This window comes from Papaver somniferum, chromosome 2, assembly GCF_003573695.1.
Source record: "Papaver somniferum cultivar HN1 chromosome 2, ASM357369v1, whole genome shotgun sequence".
NCBI lineage: Eukaryota > Viridiplantae > Streptophyta > Magnoliopsida > Ranunculales > Papaveraceae > Papaver > Papaver somniferum.
Window position 1 is genome coordinate 36,958,870 of NC_039359.1, and position 13,139 is coordinate 36,972,008.

The 13,139-nt window shown below is 37.1% G+C and overlaps 1 long non-coding RNA gene across 2 annotated transcripts; it reads left to right on the forward strand.

The window, feature by feature from the left end:
* Positions 1-10,718: 10,718 nt before the first annotated feature.
* On the forward strand, positions 10,719-13,139 carry LOC113347382. Of its 2 annotated transcripts, XR_003358940.1 has the most exons (3): positions 10,719-11,300; positions 12,001-12,112; positions 12,666-13,139. It is a non-coding gene; the product is annotated as an uncharacterized LOC113347382 (long non-coding RNA). The 2 variants fall into 2 exon arrangements; XR_003358939.1 differs by having other exon boundaries at positions 10,719-12,112.

The window sequence follows — 13,139 nt, forward strand, 5'->3', positions numbered from 1 at the left end:
CTTTTATTGCATCAAAGGGAAGAAATACAAAACTTGCCCACTTAAGGACTTACACAGACTTGTTCCTCTTGAACCAAGCCTTAAGCCTTACAAAAACTCTCCTATTTTGAGTCTCTCACTCACATATGCAAGCCTGCCGAATTTTCCATGCCTTAGGACTATTTACACAACAGCTTTACTTGGACAAATTGTGCACAACCGTTGCACACGCATGGGACAATCATCTGTCTCATGAAGCAGTTCTGTAACCGCCAATAACTGTGATAACTGGCCAGTTCTCTTCCAACTCGCGCCAATCATCCAACACATGTTCTCTTGCAGTTAGAAACCGTCTCCCGCGCTTATAAACTCCTTTATAACCGTTATACTTCATCACGCGTCATCGGCATGCTTGTGAAGCTCGTAACCAACTCGTAACCATCACTTGAGCTGTATTGCACCACTGTTGTGCTTTACTGAATTCTTCCTCGCTCAAATGCTCAGATGACTTGGCCCTGCATGCTTATCACTCTAAGCTAATGCACGGACAATCCTTATGCTTCAATCATCGAGGCTAGCTCCTTAAGCTCACTCTAGTTACTCATGTGTCATATATGTTTCACTTTGCCAATTAGCCTGACAATATCAATGCCGCTCTTGCATTACTAATTTGTTTTCATTACCCAAGCTTTGGCCATCCTTGAACTAATGTCATAGACTAACTCTTAGTCTATTCTACCTTCTTGCATCATCCTTGAGTACGGGCCAACTCAATTCCACGGATATGCCTTAACGCAAACATCGCATGTTGCATCTGTCACTTTGGCCTTGTCTTGCCTTTCTCTAAATGAAGCCTCATTGTGTCGGCCAATAAGCTTCATTCCTTAGACAAATATCTTTACAATGTAGCGCTACCTTTGCACTTCATTGGCTCTGCAGGGGGCCACTATCTTAGTGCTTGACAGTCTACACAGTATACCTCTATTATGGCTTGCGTTGAGCTATTATGGCTTTGCATTGCGCCATTATGACGGAGTACTGACTTGGCCTACAACACTGTAAAGCGCAATCATTGTGCGACACTTTCCATTCATGTCATAGACCTCCCCCTCCTAATCCGTTCAACACCCTCGTTGAACGCGACCCAGTATAAACACTATACCTGTCTTAACTTCGCTTCATGCACTTTCAGAACCTTTTCTGAAATTCGGCAGTACTCTCCTTGGCTAAGCCCTAAGCCAATTTCCACATCTAATTGCATCCGCATCACTTAGCTTTACTGCTTCGCCATTGATCTCATATACTTGAGCCACTTCTCAATGTCGTGCACTACGCTTACACGGCTACTCAAATCATGCATCAATACCCAAATGCAACCTGAGATTCTTCTTAGCCAACTCCCTTTAGGCCTGAATTTCGCCTGAATCATTTACGCCTAAGTGTATGCACATAATGATTCTTCTTCAACTGATCACATAGATCACTGCCATAGTCTTTTGCCTCCCGACTTTTCCTTTTGCATGCTAACTCAACATGACAAGGACTTATAAACGACTTGGCTTCGTTTTCAATCAGTTTTGTCGGCACCTGCCTTGAATTGTAGTTCTCCATGCCCCTCATTAAGTATGTCACAAAGTGCATATGGGTTCTCTTCTCATAAGACACCCGAATTCAACACTTCATGCCTCGCCAAACTCTGATTATGCAAGAATCATTCAAGAACTCATTTCTCTGAATATGGCCATCAAGTATAAACTCTTCATACTTATGTCATTTTGCATACCCAAACTGGAATGGCAAGTTTTTTTTTTTTCCTAACTCGCTAAAACCAAAACTATTGAGTTGCACAGACCATCTACGCAACTGTAACTATCTTTTTGGACATAATATAGCTAACCCGTTAGTTTTCCATGCGCCATGCCTTCAAAGCCAATATGTCTCCAAATACTTCTTTGAACTGCATTGCTTGTTGCCTGGAAAGTGTGTGTCTTTCGCCAAGGCCATGAGTTCTACCCAACTCATGCTTGTTGATGAAATGATTTCTAACTTGCTGTATTGCTTGCACTGTCGCCGCCCATCTGCTGTTGTGCCATTTTGCAATCCCTAAACAACAATGTCACTTATTCATCAACTAGGACCCTTGTTCTAAGCTTTGCTTATTAGCCTTCAACTTGTCTTGCTACTGCATACGTTAGGCTAAGTATGCTACTGCAGCATCTCCCCATGAACTAGATTTACATCGTAAATAAAGAGGCAAGACTTTATAAATGAAAACACCTTCATTCATTACTGCTCTTACATGACAAGACCATGTACCATTACATGATTGATCCACTGATCACTTTTGGAAAGTTAAAACTTCATTAACAAAGCAACTTGCTTACACCAAAGAAAAGTATATACAAACTTGAAGACTACAGAGTTTACAACAATCAACAACCAAAGCTACATAAAACAAGGCCAGAAACACTCTTGTTTTGGCGTTAAAATGTTGCCAATGGAGACAACAACATTTATTCTTGTTCTTAGCTTAGTTTCTTTTGTCGAAGTGAGAGACCACCTCGCTGCGAGGCCTATTCCTCGAACTTTCACTTCGGTCTTCACGAGTCTTGCTAGAATGACTCTCATATTCATCCCTAAGTGATGCATTAAGTTGCGCCTTGAGTGGACAACTTCTAATGAAGTGTAAACCTTTGCAAATGAAACATCCCCTATACTTTTGGGATGAAGGGAATAGTTCATCTTCTTTTGGCTCATGCTTCCGCTTACTGCCTAAAGATTTTTCCTTTCCTTTGGCCTTAACTTCACAGATTTGCACATCTTTAGTTTTTGTGCAACTAGTAAGCTCTCTTACCGCCCGAATAGCCATATGGATACTCTGGATTTTGCGCTTCTTGAGTTCAGAAATCACACTCGAACTCGCGCCATCCAAAAATTGGAACATTTGATCTTCATCACTCATGCCATGTACTTCTTGCACCAATGCAATGAAGTTTTCAGTATAGGCATGTGGTGTACCAGTCATTTTCAGCCTGCCAAACTCTCTCTTGTGTACCAAGCACCATTGCTTGTCCAGAACTGACATCTCAGTCCATCTTTCATGTCATTCCATGACATAGGATTGGCATAACCAGCAGCTTCATCTTCTTGCAGCATAGTTCTCCACTAAACCTTTGCATCACGACCAAGGTAATTTCCTGCGAGAGTTACCTTTTGTCCTTCCCCAGTTCCATTCGTCTCAAAGTATGCCTCAACGTCATACTAGAAATTCTCAATTTCTCTAACATTTTTGGAACCTGTGTAAACTCTTGGCTCGGAGACTCGATTTGAGCTTTCGCCATGCACGTTTGCCCCTATAAACATGTCGTTACTGATTAACCCGTGAATGCCTGCCACTTCCTCTGACATTTGCTTCGCATGGATTGTTAATATGGTCTTTATATCACTGAATTGCACCTTCAATTCAGCCACTTCAGCATTGGTTTCACAATTTAACAAGGTAGCATCAGATACATTGTCTTCAACTGCACCTACCCTTTCGTCAAATTCTTTAAACCAACCTGTCGTTCTTCCTTCAAGTAAATCTAGCCTGCCTTTATCTTCAGAAACTAGAGGATTTTCAAGGTCATCACATCCCATGTCTGTGGTCAGATCACCAAGATCACCATACTCATCAAGATGATCAAACGTACCCGGTAGTTCTTCGTCGATCATCATGCCATTAGAACTCATTTATAATGCAAAACTCTGAATATAATACGCCACTTACTTGCTCACAGGAAAATAGCTTAAGAGAGAAAGAAGCATCAGCGTATTATCCAACAAATACACTCGACCTGTGTACCAAACACAGCTCTGATATCCGAATTTTCACACCTCCAAATGCCTCTTGCAAATTTCTGCGAAAGTGTAACCCGGCAGCACAGTGGTTCTGTGAATAAAGCTTCACCCACCTGCACTTTAGCCTTATAAGTTTGCACCTACCCAAACAACCAACTCTCCAGGTCAACACCGGAAGTCTTTTTAGCCTTCTTTCACTTCTCTAAACTTCTCAAGTGCACCCCATAATGCATTCAACACATTGCCATACTTTCTCAACAAGAATCAGCCAACCAAAAACACTTAGAACATGACACAATCAACTTCTTTTATTGCATCAAAGGGAATAAATACAAAACTTTCCCACTTAGGGACTTAAACAAATTTGTTCCTCTTGAACCAAGCCTTAGCCTTACAAAAACTCTCATATTTTGAGTCTCTCACTCACATATGCAAGCCTGCCTAATTTTCCATGCCTTGGGACTATTTATAAAACATCTTTACTTGGCCAACCCGTGTACAACCATTGCACACGCATGGGACAGCCATCTGTCCCATGGAGCAGTTCTGTAACCGCCAATAACTGTGCTAACTGGCCAGTTCTCTTCCAACTCGCGCCAATCATCCAACACCTGTTCTCTTGCAGTTAAGAAACGTCTCCCAGGCTTATAAACTCCTTTGTAACCGTTCTACTTCATCACGCGTCATTAGCATGCTTGTGAAGCTCGTAACCATCACTTGAGCTGTATTGCACCACTGTTGTGCTTTACTGAATTCTTCCTCGCTCCAATGCTCAGATGACTTGGCCCTGCATGCTTATCACTCTAAGATAATGCACGGACAATCCTTATGCTTCAATCATCGAGGCTAGCTCCTTAAGCTCACTCTAGTTACTCATGTGTCATATATGTTTCACTTTGCCAATTAGCCTGACAATATCAATGCCGCTCTTGCATTACTAATTTGTTTGTATTACCCAAGATTTGGCCAGCCTTGAACTAATGTTATAGACCAACTCTTAATCTATTTTATGTTCTTGCATCATCCTTGAGTTTGGGCCAACTCAATTCCACGGATATGCTTTAATGCAAACATCGCATGTTGCATCTGTCACTTTGGCCTCGTCTTGCCTTTCTCTCAATGAAGCCTCATTTTGTCGGCCAATAAGCTTCACTCCTTAGCCAAATATCTTTACAATGTAGCGCTACCTTTGCTCTTCATTGTCCCTGCAGGGTGCCACTATCTTAGTGCTTGACAGTCTACAGAGTATACCGCTATTATGGCTTTGCATTGCGCCATTATGGTGGAGTACTTACTTGGACTACAACACTGTAACGCGCAATCATTGTGCGATACTTTCCAGCCATGTCATACCTTTCCAGTAGCAATACTTTGTCTAGTGTATATTACAAAACCCCATCACCTAAATGACATAAGTGTGTTAAAAATCCCATATAAAACATCAAACAATAAAATAGAAAAAAAAACCTATAGCAATGTAATTTCAGTGTTTCAATATGTACAAGACCCCATCATCTTAATACTCCGCGGACCGCTCCTATTTTTAAGTTCAACAAATAGGAGTTGTATCAGACATCATAACTTGGATCATAGGTGTTCTAACTTTGATAATGTATAGTAGTGATACTGCTTGAACTTTGTATCATGAAAGAAGAGGTAGTGCATGAATTACGCCATATATCAAATTTACTTAAACTTTATATAAGCAACTTAAATAAAATTAGTAAAAGACATTGTATGTTTCACCTCTTTGGTAGAGAATTACAGACAGTTCTTTGAGTTCTTTGATATCTTGATTTAGGAATAATCAGACGCAACTGTAGTAGGAAGACCAAATACATTAGTAGTTGTTCAGACTTCTCCAATGCGTCATTACATGCACCAGTCAGTCTATAGTCCATAGAGTTTTCGTCCATTAGAATAGTTGGTATAATATAAAAACTTTTAACTTGAGAAGATTAAAATAAAAAAGGATAAAAACGTAAATCTCTCTTTTTAAACCCATTAGAATACCCCACCTGAAAAATCAAACCCAACATAAATATCGAAAATCATAAGAAAAAAAAGAACGCAATAAACCCTATTTGTTTGCCTGAAAACCCAATAAAGTGAACTAAAAGAAAACTAAGAACACAATTTATCATACACGATTGATTATTACCTGGTATTGATATGTCCAATTAAATAATCGCAGCGTGTATTATTGGCTACGATAAATAAAACTAATCAAAACATACATGTAATAAGAAAAAGAACCATCAAGTGTATGGAAAAAAGAAGAAGAAATAATCGAAATAGGGAGAGGAAGAGGAGAGGAGGCTGTAAGGAGTGAAGAAAGTTGGTAAAAAAAAGATTAGTAATTAGGGTTGGATAGAAGTTTTCATACGTATGGTTCCCTTCGTTTTTTATCGCTATTGGTTGAGAGGAAAGTCTCATTTTTTTCCTAGGTCTTATATTCGTAATCTGTAAAATCGATTTGGTGATGTTTACGGACGAAGTATTGGTGGTGTGAAATAACAAGATGATCTTATTGGCTGAAATATACTCCGGTGGGGCCAGAAGCTCTAAGAAGAGAGTTTTGTTCAGCTTTTAACCACAACAGAGAAAATTCACCTAAAATCATATTATTAATTAATACGGTAATATCATAGGTACCGCCAGAAATACTTTCTTATTCTTTGATAATTGGTGCGGTAATTTCTTAATTGTTAAGAGATTTGGAATCACTTCTTTGAGAAGGAATGATATCACTTCAAAGGTTAGTCATTTGATTGCTAACAGAAAATAGGTTATTCCAATTTCCAACTAGGGTTCGTAATTTGATGCATAGAGTTGGTGTAGATATGAACTCTATACCACTTATTATTGGTGGTTAGTTTTCTCGGTTAATTTTGCTAAGACTGCGATAAGAACCTCTTATGAAGAAAGTCCTACATTTAAACTTTTTTAGAGGTCAGTTGTACATTCTATTTTGGCTGTACAATATTGAAAGATTTGGAAAAAGGAATATTGTGCAACACAAGATCAAACTACAAAGAAGATGGGTAAGGAAATGTTAACCAGATATTGCTTATGTAGATTTGCTAATCCATATTATTTGGCATGACAGATTTGCTAACCGGATATGGGTATGAACTGCTAGGATTTTTTATCTACAGTCAATTGAAGATCTTGTGGCCTCTAAGGCCGCAACCGGGAGAACCCGAATGGTTAATTAAGGACTTGCGGCTTGTTGCAAATCTTGCAATATGCATGGAGTTATGGAAATTATGCAACAAAGTTGTCTTTGAAGGTGCAAGTGTTAATTGGGTTGGATTTAAGGGTAGGGTTTATCATGTTGTTCATGACAACTCTATTCCTATGAAGGGATTTATGTTTAATTTTGTAGAAGATTTGTCCATAAGTATGTGGAAGATTTGCACATAATTAATTATTTTAAGATTAATCATAGAGTATCTAAGACTTCTACGCTTGTTGAGATCGGTTGGTCTCCTCCGGAACAGGGTGAGATAATGCTATGATGTGATGGTGCAGCAAGGGAAAACCCGAGACAAGCTGCTGCTGGCATTTGTAGTCGCAATACAAGTTGTGCTTCTCTTGGTGTTTTATGTGTTGGCTTAGGATGGCAAACAAATTATGTTGTGGAAAGTAGTGTTGTTATCTATGTCCTGGAGTTGGCGCAAACATGGAATGTGAAGAATATCTGCGTCTGATCAGATTCTCGGAGTTGTATTCAGGATTTTAAGGGTGGAGAATTACCATGGGATCTAAAACAGAAGTGGAAGTTGGCTTGTACTTTTTATGGTAGCACATGATATGTTCATAAGTAAAAGGAAGTTTATTTTGCAGATGATCATTTGGCTAAGCGAGCTTGTTTGATTGTCGAGAATGATTAAGATTTTTTTGAGGGTATATCGGACTTCATTCTAGCTGTGGAATGACATGGTAGAATTTATTTTCGATTCACATAAATTATGAAAGTTTTTGAAGGCGTAATACCTTTTTTTCCTTCATTGTTTTATCCTTGTAATTAGTTTGAATTTTAATACAACTTTATTGACCGAGTAAAAGAAAAACAATGTAGCTAATGCTCTTGCTAAATATGTCATAGTTCATAACTAATATAGAGTCTAAGAGAATAACCCTCCAATTTGTATCAATATTTTTCTCGGTGAGAATAATAGAGCCTCGTAATCTCTTTTTTTTTTAATAAATTTGCTTTCTGGATAAATAAATAAGTTATTTTTTTTCTCGAACTAAGTAAAAAAGTTCATTCAGGTCAAAAAGATAAATAAATAAAAATTATAGGCTCATGATTCATATAAACAATGTTGCATGCATAAGAAGACCAATATTTGGGATATTTTTGACATTGTGCTTATATATTCCCTAAAGCTTGAAATTTGTTTATGCATCTAAAAGCAAGTTTATTCATCCGACGAACAGCTAAAGTATCAAAAAAGATAAAAAAAATCATTCATATTCTCTTAAAAATTTAAAAGTGAAATCGTTATGTGTATTTGTTACGCGTAAATTACTTCGAAAACTTTGAAAACTTCCCAAAGAGAATTTTTTTATAAGAATTTAGCTTATCGTCTGTAGATATATTACACTTAAATTTTTGACAAACTATTAAAATGTCGATTTGTCCAACCACAACAAAGATTTTATGATAAGGACTTGAGGATAAACTTCTCATTCGAGTAAGCCTGATTATGTAATCCGAAAGTAGATTGGGTTTTCGTACTAATTTTAGAGCACTTGCAGTGACTTTCTCTATCCCTATCTTTATTAGGGTTGTGCTATCCCGCACAGTCACACACAAGAGCAACCTAAAATAGCATGTTTATTATCGTTGGATTGAACTATCTTCCTCTAAATTTGGTTTTTAATTACAAAAATAATTGTTAAATAAATACTTAATTATAATCATCTCTGTTAAGTTGTTTTGGTTTAGATTATAAGTCCCTATAACATAACATATTTGTCTTCTCTGATCTTCAGTTTCTCTTTTAACAACCAACAACACTGAAAAATAAAATAAAATAATAAGAATACACGTAGAAAACAAAAATATGTTCAATACACATTATTATTATTATAATAAGGAGCCACCAAGGGCATTTAATGAAAAAGAAGAGTAAATTAAAAGAGGTTGGTTGGAAGCCTAGCAACAATTTTCCCCCAAACACCTTTATGGATAGCTAAGTCTATCATATGAAAAAGAGAACCACCTGCGTTATTGTACAACATCGGTGGAGGGTAGCCTAGCAACAAGTTAAGACCCTACACCTTATTGTTATTATTTATTTATTTTTGAGAAGAGAGCCACCAATGACATATTATTAATAATCGAAATTAGGTACATCATCGATGAAGGGTAGCCTAGCAACAAGCTGAACCCTTACACCTTTTTGAATAATAATGCCTAACCTATGGAAGAGTGAACTGCCAATTTATAGTTAGCATCATGACTAGAAACGCAGTTACTCAACCTCCTTATAAATAAAATAAAATCCTTACACAACTCTCCTAATGTAGTGAATGCCAAAACACCAAACCCGTATCCATTTGCTGAGCATTTGTCCAAATATTTGTTATTCTTGCGCGTGACAACTGCTTGAATAGCTTGGCCAGGAGTAACAGTGCGAGTTCTAACCCTCGTGAAAGGGAAAACACCTGTGATATCAAAAGAGTGTGAATTGTACAAGTTACTAAATAGGTAAGAGGCTCCAGTGTATAGTTATCTTCTTTCGACAAATTTGTTGAATTGAAGAATTTAAGAATTTTTTTAAACTCAGGGAAGAAGAGTAAAGAAGACTAGAGGTGGAGAATGTGTGAATTTGGAGTTGAAATTGGGAGTATTTACAGAACTCAAAATTCTAGCCGTTGGATGACAAGATTTTTCAGCCGTTCAGATTTAGCCGTTGGCGGTTTTGGGCAAAACGTTGGGGGATTCACCTCAGACATTGACCTGTGAAGGAAAGACTGGCGGTTTTGGATCACACATCAACGTTTGTGGTTCAACCTCTCAATGTTTCATCAAGCGCGCGTCTGTTCTTCCGTCTTACTCAACAAACCAACAATTTTGTTGGTTTGCCCATCTATTTTTCATGTTTGTTGAGTCCATAGTGGGAGCAAAATAAATAAACTTCATGTTTGTTGAGTCCATAAGAACTGCTCTAACTATCCTAAGAAATTTTAAATACCTAGGATATTTGTAGAATCTAAAAATATCCAATTTGAATACCGTGGACAATTAGTGATTCCTTATATAGCTAGCCTAATTGAATATCTATGGATTTTTAGGAACGTTAAATATCCGTGTAAATCCTAATCCAATATACCCATGTTAGTAACGTTGCATACAAACAAGCTTCATTCTAACCGATAAACAACGGACACTTGTCGGCGAAGATCTTGGTGTGAGACCTGCAATCCCGTGGCTAATAAAGGGACCCATCTTACATGGATAAAAGTTCTCCTAATGTGAAAACAATTTCTAGGCGGTTTAAAGTGACTTCTGCTTAGAACTTTTATATATAGCAGATCACATGAAATTGTCGAAACAACACCATCAAACAATACTCCTTCGAGATTAAACCGGCTACGTAAACAGGGCAAGGAGCACAATACATGCGCTCACCCTTAGATGGTTGCTCTTCGGTTTTTATATTATCCTAAAATCTGACTAATATAAAAAAAAGAGGTAATTGTTTGGTGAAGTCTTTTCGTATGGTAAAAATGCCCCTCCGAATTTTTGAGTTTTCTTCTTAAACTTACGTAAAAAATGAAATATACAGAGGTTAGATCCGTAAAATAGCGACATAATGAATCCGAGTTCGAATCCCGCTATCTGTTTTTTTTTTACCTTTCCTCTCTTTCTTTTCGTATCTTTAGAATCTCTCTCTCTGTTATCTTCAGAGGAGAGCAACTGATATCGTATCCTCAGAAAAATTATTCATCTTCTCCGTTCTTCTCAATTAACCTAACGCCTCACTGAAACAAAAACAAAGCAACCCGAAGAATCTCTCGCCAATCATCCATGAAAACATGATCTAGGGCCAATTTTTGGCTGAAAATTTCTTTTGAATGTTTAATTTCAAATTCTAGGGTTAGTGTAGGGCCAATTTGTCGCTGAAAGTTTCTTTTGATTGTGTAAGTTCAAATTCTAGGGTTTGTTTAGGGCCAATTTTTAGCACAAGATTGCTTTTGATAGTATAATTTCAATTCAACTTCTAGGGTTACACTATCGAAAGAAACTTTCAGAAGAAAATTTTTATATGTGCAGAAAAAAACTTTTATCTCAACATTGCTTTTGATAATATGTAAGATGTGCAGCTCGGGCCATTTTTAATGGATTTATTTCCTTCAGTACTTGGAATTAATAGATATAATTTTTTCAACTCATAGAGCCTGATGTATTTATGTACTTAAAAGAAGAAAAATAGAAGCTCCAACTTGGAACTGCGAAGTTTGAGGTTAGGTCATCTTTAATTTCTTTCCCCTGGCAATATTGCATAGTAACTGAAAATGTGCTAAACTTTTGGATCCCCATTTAGTTTGAAACGACTAAAGAATAAATGACACTTTAGTTTCATCTGAATGGTATAGTTTACAGTAAATTCATATGAGTGTTATAGTTTCATAGTGAAAATTTGGTTGTGGTAATGACAATTTTGCTACTGATGATGTTGATCATCGCAAGTAGCTTAATATTGAGCTGTGAAGTCTCCACTAACATTGGGTTTGTTGTTAGCACACACTTGCCGGTATTGTTTGTTACATACCCTCATTGCATGCATATATAAGATGACATTTGAGCAAATATGACTATCTAAATGTCAGATGTCATGGTTACTTTTCTGCCTGACATCATTTATCATATCCTACCGGTGGTGTTTTGCTGTAGAACGATTAATAGTATTGGTTGCTTATGTTCTATGTTATAAAATTATTTATATTTACTCCCTGAACGGTTTCAGTTCATGTTCATGTTAACTCTAATTCGACTCTCTGATACTCCGACTCTCGGTGCACTCTCAATGCGACTTTGTAAATTGCGTAAATGCCTAGAAAAATATTTCTTCTTTAATTTTAGTTTGTGAATTCATTTTTGATTCGGCCCTCTGACTAGTTTAGTTTACTTTTTGTTTCGATTTGTGGATGGATTCATTACAGGGTAAAGCTTCAGTTCTCATCCACGTCAAAGTCCAAAAAATTTCGGCCTTTTTACTTAGGTTTTCTGTTCATGCCCGACACCAGAACCTTTGGGGAGCACAAAAGCGAATAGGTAAGCATTCAATTTCTCCTTTGTGTGATTGCATATATCCATGCTTCAATTAGTAGAAATGTCAACCGGTGTTTCGGTTTTCTTTTAACTTTGTTCGGATTTCAAATCGTCCGCTGATCCTTTGGCATGGCTAAATTATGAACGCAACGTTAACTGGAGATGTGTGTTACGAACATAAACTGTCTAACTGCATAATTACGATTTCGTTAATTTATTAATGGACCATGACTCGAACTGCCATCGAGGGTTAATTGTTAAATCTTAGCAAAAAAAAATTTAAAAACACTTGACACCTGTTTTGGGACCGTTGGAATGTACAACCGATCGATATAACAACTGTGGTGATGATTTGTTTGTTTTCCCATTTGTTTTGATCATGTGAGTTATTTACTAATTATATGCTTGCTGGCAAATTATTTGGCCTTCTTATTCAGTGCATTTTAAGTCATTATAGATTCTAATTCCGAATAAATGTTCATTGATATACTAAATTTTTAATCTTAATCTTAATGCTCACATTATCTTCTTTTCTCATAAATTTGAGCTATTACAGCAGCATCATAGCTCAGTTTTGAGTACCTTGGAAAGTTGTGAGTAGTGAACTAGATAAGCTTTCTAGGCTGAATGAGAAGAGTAGCAGTGAGGTGATATCAATGCAAAAGGCAAATGGGTTTGTTGCTACTGCATCGCACAACTGAAACATGACTAAAAGATGAAAAAAGGTGGTACAAGACCTGCAGATTTTTATGGAAGCTGTGTGACACAATCGCGGAAGTAAAAGGTGATATTATGATGAAAACAGTTGATACGAGAACTAACCATGTCCAGTGGAAAGATGTCTCTGCTTCTATATTAAGTATTGCCAATTTGTATATACATATACTACGTCCTTTGAGTAGGTACATTTTTTACCCGATTTTATAAAGTCCACTCTGAATACATTCCCGCCCTTTGTAAACCTTGGTTATAATAAATGAATGGAACTATATAATCAGCACAATAAAAAATTTGGCGTGAGGTTCACCTA